The sequence below is a fragment of the Hordeum vulgare genome, chromosome 7H (assembly GCF_904849725.1).
Source record: "Hordeum vulgare subsp. vulgare chromosome 7H, MorexV3_pseudomolecules_assembly, whole genome shotgun sequence".
Classification (NCBI taxonomy): domain Eukaryota; kingdom Viridiplantae; phylum Streptophyta; class Magnoliopsida; order Poales; family Poaceae; genus Hordeum; species Hordeum vulgare.
Window position 1 is genome coordinate 587,345,523 of NC_058524.1, and position 8,116 is coordinate 587,353,638.

The 8,116-nt window shown below is 47.7% G+C and overlaps 1 long non-coding RNA gene across 2 annotated transcripts; it reads left to right on the forward strand.

The window, feature by feature from the left end:
* The first annotated feature begins 3,901 nt into the window (after positions 1 to 3,901).
* Positions 3,902 to 4,806, forward strand: LOC123413505. 2 transcript variants are annotated; one of them, XR_006613757.1, is made up of 3 exons: positions 3,902 to 3,989; positions 4,353 to 4,611; positions 4,699 to 4,806. It is a non-coding gene; the product is annotated as an uncharacterized LOC123413505 (long non-coding RNA). The 2 variants fall into 2 exon arrangements; XR_006613758.1 differs by having other exon boundaries at positions 3,913 to 3,989; positions 4,347 to 4,611.
* The last annotated feature ends 3,310 nt before the right edge of the window (positions 4,807 to 8,116 follow it).

The following is an 8,116-nucleotide window of genomic DNA, read 5'->3' on the forward strand; positions in this document are numbered from 1 at the left end:
TTCCTCCGCCCTATCCCTGTTTTGTTTATATTTTAATTATGCTAAAGTAGTTTGTAGTATGAATTTGCCGATGTACTATGATCCTTTTGTTCGACGAAACAATCCGATCCGAAGGAAGATGTTGATCTCTGGTTTTACATAGTGTTGCATGCGTTTGTATGGATATGAGGGTTTGGATATAAGTAGTGAGGATGTGGAAGGAAAAAATAAGGCGCGTCCGATCAGTGCCCGCGTACGCGGATGTTTAAGGGTCGTATTTTAGGGGTCCCGCTGTAGATGCTCTTAGAGCATCTCCAACACGCGTCCAAAAATTGCTTTGTGTAGTAAAAAATGTTTTTTGCGTGGACAGTTTCAGCAGAAGCTGGAAAATAGTGTGCGTGTAAAAAAATTGGGCACGCGTTAAAAGGCATCATCTCACACGGTAAATTTAAGACGTCAGATTGCACGCGCTTCATAATTTGTACTGCGTGTTTCTTGACACGCGTTTTTGGCATGTGGAAAATCAATGTTGGCCCCGACGCGCTAAAAGTGCTACAGATACATATCTAGCAACAGCCACGAACGACCATACAATACTACAAAGCACAAGCCGGGCACCTCCAAAGATCAGCTACTCCCACAGAGCTTCCCTTGTCGACGCGCCATCCACCCTGAATGCCTAAAAGGCGGTGGTAGGAAAATGGCATGACTTGCTCTGATCCGAGGAAGACATCGTCTTGGATAGCACCGCCGGGAATCAAAATAGGACCATGGCAAACACCGAAGAAGAGCAGCTAGGAGCGAAGCCGTGCCTCCAAACACGGTGCTTCCAACAGGGGAGCGACGTTGAGAACGCCGCTATCGTGTCGATCCGACTGAATCAAGGCTTTCGCCCAGAGACAACAACCAACTCCACAAAAGCGAGGGAAATGTCGAATTCTCCTTGATGCCTCCAAGGAGTGGGACGACACCATGGGCGCCATCGCCGCCGGCCCGACAAGAGTTGGGCAAGATTTTCGACGATCCAACTCATTCATCAAGGGCCAGAACCGCCACGGAAAGATATCAACTGCTCCAAAGTGACAGGCTTTCGACGATCCAACATCTAGCCGCAGGCAACTCCCACACCGGCACCATCGAAAGGCCATCGTCGCTCGCCACACAGCCTAGAGGTGGCCCGGACGCTCACTGCTCGCTAGGAACATCATCCTAGCCAAGCCATCGAAGCTCCACCACCAACCTAGATGGTAGTTCGCGCCGCCACACCACACCTCGCCCCCAACGCAACCGCCAGCACTACCATTGTGCAAAACAGTCGTGGAGGCCCGGCGTCACCACGCATGTCGGCAGCCACGCTCGGGTCCTGGTCAGCCAGGTCCAGATCCAGGGAGGGGATCAGGACTAACCGAGACCTCCGGCCACCGCAACCGCAAGCAGCACCTCCGAACGGAAATCACATAAGGCCTGCAACCACCATGGCATGTCGCCCTCGCACCCTCGTAGCACCATGCCACCAAGAGCAACCGTTGACTCAGCACCGTGCCATGGCCATGGAGCAACGAGCCGCGCCGAGGAGAGCCCCCCCCCCCCCCCCCCCGGCCGGTCCTCCCGGGTTTTGCCCGACAGTGTCCCTTGACGGCGGCGAGGGGGGGATGAGGGTCGGGCGACGGCGGGGAGCTGAGGTTCCCCCGTGTTGCCTCGAGAAGGGACGCGGGGGTCGGGGACGCAGTGGGGATGTTTTGAAACTACGCGCTAAAACTATTGTACTGCGCAAATTTTTTGTGCGGAGATACTCTTAAGAACCATCAGCTCGCCTCACTAGTCGCGAAAACATCGTCCCATGGAGTACAAATTTCGTGTTTTGACCCTTTTGAAGAAGTTGATCCAAATCTGACCCCAGTTTGCAAAAATTTCGGGATCTGACATTTTTCTTACCGCCGGACCCCTTGACGATACGGTATGGCAACCTACCGCCGAGGTCTCTGGCGGTAGGAAAATGGCCAACCGCCGCAATGATTCGCGGTAGCATGTGTAACCCTACCGCCTATGGGTCCGGCGATAAGCACGCACGCACACTGTGTGTAACTTAAAAAAAAATTTACGGTAGGCGTACAACCCTACCGCTAGGGACCTTGGCGGTAGGTTGTTATACCCTACCGCCATGGACCCCGAGGTAGGAAAAGAGTCAGATTCCGAAAAAATTTTACACTAGGGTTAGATCTGGCTAAACTTCATCAAAAGGGTTAAAACCGTGAATTTGTCATTCCGTGGAAGCATTTTTCTGAGTGGCGCGCTGCCACATATCCTAGCCTCGCAGCTCCTCATAACTCGCCGTTGCTGCTTGCAGCTCTCGTCGTGGTTGTAGCACCCTCCATTGACGGTCGGCAGCACTAACACAAAATTGCTTGCAGCTTGCTCGTTGCCGGCTTGCCGACTCACGATTCTTGTATCCACATTGCACGGTTCCAACTTCCTCGCGACATGGCCGCGGGCTCGCAACGCATCTGCACACCTCACGTTGCAACTTTGACCCGTCCCCGATGGCAGCATCCACATTGTTGGTTCCAACATTCAACGACCATGGTTAAAGCAAAAACCGTCAACGCCAGAATCATCTCTCATGGCATGCTGCCCCACCTACCACAGTCGGTTCCAGCAGCTTCGACGGTCGATTCCAGCACCCCCGTGGCCACGGTCGAGACTCCCCGTGCAGTTGATTCCAACATTCTCCATCAGTGAGGGTTCCAACATCACCATTGGTCGATTCCAACACCAGGTGGCCACAGTCGCAGACGGGTTGCAACGAGGAGGGGAAGAGCTTGGGTCGCACTGGAGGTGAAAAAGGAAGAGGGAAAGGTGCGCAGCTCATTAGGTCCAATGAGATTGAGGGAAAAGTGAAAGGCCTAGCCCGTAGGATAGTAACCACCACGGTGGTCTGCTCTCCTTACCCATCACCACAGTGATCTGAAGAATCTGGTCCAGCAGAGGATCCTTCTGCAGACCATATCCCAATCCCTGGACGTAGAATCAATGTCAAGCAGAGGATCCTTCTCCAGACCATCTCCTTGACTCCAGCAGCTTCTTCTGCTTCTTCTCCAACCGCCATGGCACACCATCTTCCCAACTCCGGCAGCTTCTTCTAACCATGGCCATACCAAGAGACCACGATAGGAGCACCCAAAATAGGATTATTTTGAAGAAAAGAAACATACTACATGCACAATACAAAAAAGATAACAGGGGAGCCCGCCTACTAGTGCGAGAGCGACTGAATGGTTCACGAGCGACATGTAGGACTTAATCTCGCTCGTTCATTCCTGCCTCGCGATTTGGCTTTTGTCTCCCCATTCTCTGGCCCTAGCAATAGCTATGATGTGGGCTAATAGTATCGATTTGGCACAAATGCACTCAACTGTTAGGGCTACGGTTTAGATGTTCACCCTACTCTCTAACAGCCCCGTGTGGCCTACATCTGAATTGGCACAACTGTCAGAACCCTAGTTACTTAGCCCGTGGGATATTGTAGTACCTGCCCCACCTACCATCAAGCCGCCCGCTCGTTGTTGTTGTTGCACATCTCTGCATCATCCAGCAGCGAAGAACAAGGCTACGCCATGGATGAGCTCGCTGCACAGCAGGCTGATGTGCCGCCCTGGTAAGTAGCAAAAATAGCCCCCCGAATCTGACTTAGTTGGTTCTCAGTCTGTTTTGTGAAAGCCCCTGATCCGATTTCCTTGGTTATCTGTCTGTTTGATTTGGTTCTAGATTTGGTAAAGCCCCTGATCCGTTTTTATTTCTCTTGTTTGTCAAATGAGAAGTATTGGAGGAGCAACTGCGGATTTAGTCGCTCTTGCCGGCCCTGTGGAGTCGCAGGCCTCTTTAAGCTTGGCGGAGGCCGATTTGTTGCGTGGTGGAGATCCACTTCTGTTGGTGGAGGGAGGTGATGGATTAGGAACTGCCGGAGGTGGCTTACATGTTTGTTCGGAGGCGACGAGCGGCTGGACAAGAAGGTAAAGCTTGTTCTTTCTGCAATTACATTTAGGTGATTTGTTTGCTTTTATACAAATCGATGGAAAAGATATAGGATTTCTTTCCATGTTTAGATGGGTGCTTCAAATAGATTAGCCAGTGCCAGTCGTTGGATTGACAACCGTTAGGTTGTAGTTTAAATTATACGCGGACAGTTATCCCTGTTAGGTGGCTAATCATGTGTGATTTATACACCATCAGATGTTCCAGGCAAATTTCTATGAAAAAATGCAATCATGCAAAATTACCCCGATTATTATAAGTTGTGTTATCTGTCTCTTGCTTTGCATCGCGTGATTGTTTATTTTGTATCTATGAATGAAAATCTACCACCGCAGGGTTAGGATTGGGAAGGCGTCGGTGGAACGAGAAGGCAACCCCAATAGGAAAACAGCGCTGGAGATATCGATGAGGGCTTACATATCAAAAAGGGATGGGAATGTTGTGAACCCTGCTGTTGGCACGGAATTTGATTCGCTCGATGAGGCGTATCAGTTTTACAACCTGTACTCCAGGGAAGTTGGCTTCGGAATAAGATTTGCAAAAAGTAGATTGAATGTTAACAGACGAAAGTGTATGCAAGAGATTGTCTGCGGCTGTGCAGTAAGTTCCTGATATACCACTTCTAATTCGTGTTTTTTATCTTATTATTGAATTAAATTCTGATTTCTGAATTCTCTGCTTTGCAAGAGTAAACCGCTTAGGGAGAACACTAGGTCAACGAGGTGCGGGTGCACCGCTAGGATAAGGTTATTGCGGTCATCAGACAATGGATGGTATATCAGCGAGCACCGGGATGCACACAACCACAACCTGTCAGCTAGTTGTGGTGAGAAGATGCATTGGCAGTCTCAAAGGCACATTGATCGATACACAAAAGATCTGGTAAAACAGCTAAGAGAGAACAATATTAGTCTTGGGAAGGTGTTCAGTATAGTTGGCAGCTTCTTTGGGTCTGTTGACAATGTACCGTTTACAAAAATATCCCTGAAAACATTGTGTTGCAAGCTGAACAAAGAACAGTCGGACTCAGAAGCAAAGAAGACTATGGATATACTTGGTGAGATGAAAGCGAACGACCCAGAGTTCAGTTACACCATTCAAGTTGACGAGGAGAGCAGGATCAAATCAATAATGTGGGTCAATGGCCGTAGTGTTGATCAGTACAGATGCTTTGGAGATGCTATAATGTTCGACACAACTTATAGGACTAACCTATATGACATGCCGTTTGGGCTATTTGTCGGTGTAAATAACCACTTCCAAAGCATAATTTTTGGCGGCGTAATGGTGCGGGATGAGAAGGAAGACACATTCAAGTGGGTATTTCGTGAGTTCATAAGGATGATGGGGGGGGAGCACCCGCAGACCATATTAACAGGTACATATTTGTCACACCCTTTAAAAGCAACAATTGGAAAACAAAATTTTACACTTTTCAGTATCAAAGGTTGTTTAACGTCGATGTATCTTATTTTTTCAAATCAATGTCGTTCTATGGAGTTGGCTATAGAAGAAGTCATGCATGCGACAACTCATAGGTGGTGTAAGTGGCACGTCCTAAAAAAGGCGAAAGAGTCGATGGGTTTACTATGGAGTAAGAAGAGTGATTTCAAATGCGAATTCCACAAGCTCGTACATCATATGGTCAGCGAGAAAGAGTTCGAACACGGATGGGATGCAATGTTGGAAAGGTATTCACTGAAAAAGCACCCATTCCTGACACAAATATATGAAGTCCAGCACAAATGGGCCAAGCCTTATTTTCGAGGCGTGTTTTGCGCAAAGATGACTAGTACACAACGCAGCGAGAGTGCAAATCACATGCTCAAAAGCTATGTGCCCCCTGGCTGTCCTATGCATCTATTTATCAAGCAGTATGAGAAATTGCAGTTTGACAGGGAATCAGAGGAGAGCTTCCAGGAGAAGCGTACATCGTTGGTTAGTTGCAATATAAGTTTTGGTTTGTTGTTACCTGCAAAAAAGCTTTCAAAAAAGTTTATAGAATGCTTCTAATGGTGTGCAATATCATGCAGAGTGGCGTTTATTTGAAGGTCAACCTCCCAATTGAGAGACACGCAAGCAAGATTTACACACGAGCAATGTTCGAGCAATTCGGTGAATCTCTTTACAAGTCCGGGGCTTACGAAATTGATGTTGTTGAACCATTGAAACTATATCATCTGACGCATGTAGATGCATTGGCTCGTGAGAAATGGAGCAAAGTTCAATTTAAGGTTGAGGTATCTGATGACAAATCAACATTCGCATGTGAGTGTGGGCATTTCGAACACTCTGGCATGGTTTGTTGTCATGCGTTGAAGGTGCGTCGCTGCGAGGGCACATATTGTTGATAAAATGGAAAATTCGTGTGAGTCACATCCAAAGTCCAGAAAAACAAATCCTGATTGGTTTGCTATTTGTTTTTTTTCAGGTGATGATCGAGCTTAAGTTGGCAACGATTCCTGTAAAATACATTATGAAAAGGTGGACAAAAGATGCCAGAGATATCCTGCCTGAACACCTTGCTCGTTACCAGAAAGACAAAGGGCCGCGGGGATATGAGACTTACCGCCATAATGCCATGTACATAAAGGCTCTCGAGTGTGTAAGGCTTGGTGATAGCAATGTAAAATGCTATGATGTCTTCATGGCAATGATGAAGGAGGTGTACACAACTCTGCTTCCTCTTAGTCAAGGCAAAGATGGCATGGGGCTTGAAGAGAGGGAGGCTGCACAAGGAAGGCCTGGAGCTGATGGCGCTTATGCATCAATTGTTGATGGTACAAACTTTATGGAACAATGTGAAACCATGTCAAACTGCTCAGGTATCGCGCCAGCGTCATCTAAGCGTCCAGCAGGAAGACCAACTACAAGTCGAGAGAAGGCGCCGTATGAACATAAACAAAAAAGGTCTCGTTTTTGCAAGATATGTCGTGTTGAGGGACACAAGAGCACAACCTGTCCCGATTGAGGCGATTTGCCAAAACCACCAAGGAAAATGCCCAGGTGCTCGAAGTGTGGTGTGATTGGTCATCGCAAGAATGTGGGTGGCAAAACAACTGAACCGTTCGAGCCTAATTTCCTCTAAAATTGAGCTATGTTGCAGTTGTGTCATTTTCTATCGACTATTTGTATATGTACGATCTAAATTATCGGCGGGATGTCAATATACTATCATGGAAAATTGTATCCAAGATTATGTTTTGCCCGCTTGCATCGTAGCTATGAAATGATTGTCAACGTGATTGTTATGTATTTTCACGTTGCCTTTTTCCCGTTAATTTTATGTGATAATCATCTGACGTGGCAAAAAAAAGCTCATATTAATTACGTGTTCACTTGGCGTATGTTGTCGAGAAATAATGGTGATATCTATTTGTTAATCTTTTTAAGAGATAGGCGTAATGCTAATCACCGCGTGACAATTTTGTAAATCGTACCTAGTTGCCTCAGCCCTTGTTGTTTCGTTTGTTGGTACGTTCACGGACAGCAACCGGTGTCGTCGGCACGAAGATATTCTGGCCCGGCACTGCTGAAAGGACGTGGATGTCGCCTAGAGGGGGGGGTGAATAGGCGCTTTAAAATAATTAAGGTTTAGGCTTGAACAAATGCGGAATAAAACTAACGTTTAATATGTCAAGCACAAAACCTACAAACAACTAGGCTCACCTATGTGCACCAACAACTTATGCTAAGCAAGATAAACAACTAAGTGATAGCAAGATATATTACAATAAACAATATGTCTATCACAAATTAAAGTGCATAAGTAAAGGGTTCGGGTAAGAGATAACCGAGGCACGGGGAGACGATGATGTATCCCGAAGTTCACACCCTTGCGGATGCTAATCTCCGTTAGAGCGGTGTGGAGGCACAATGCTCCCCAAGATGCCACTAAGGCCACCGTAATCTCCTCACGCCCTCGCACAATGCAAGATGCCGTGATTCCACTAAGGGACCCTTGAGGGCGGTCACCGAGCCCGTACAAATGGCAACCCTTGGGGGCGGTCACCGAACCCGTACACGTGGCAACCCTTGGGGGCGGTTACCGGGACCCGTACAAATTGCTCGGGGCAATCTCCACAACCTAATTGGAGACCCCGAC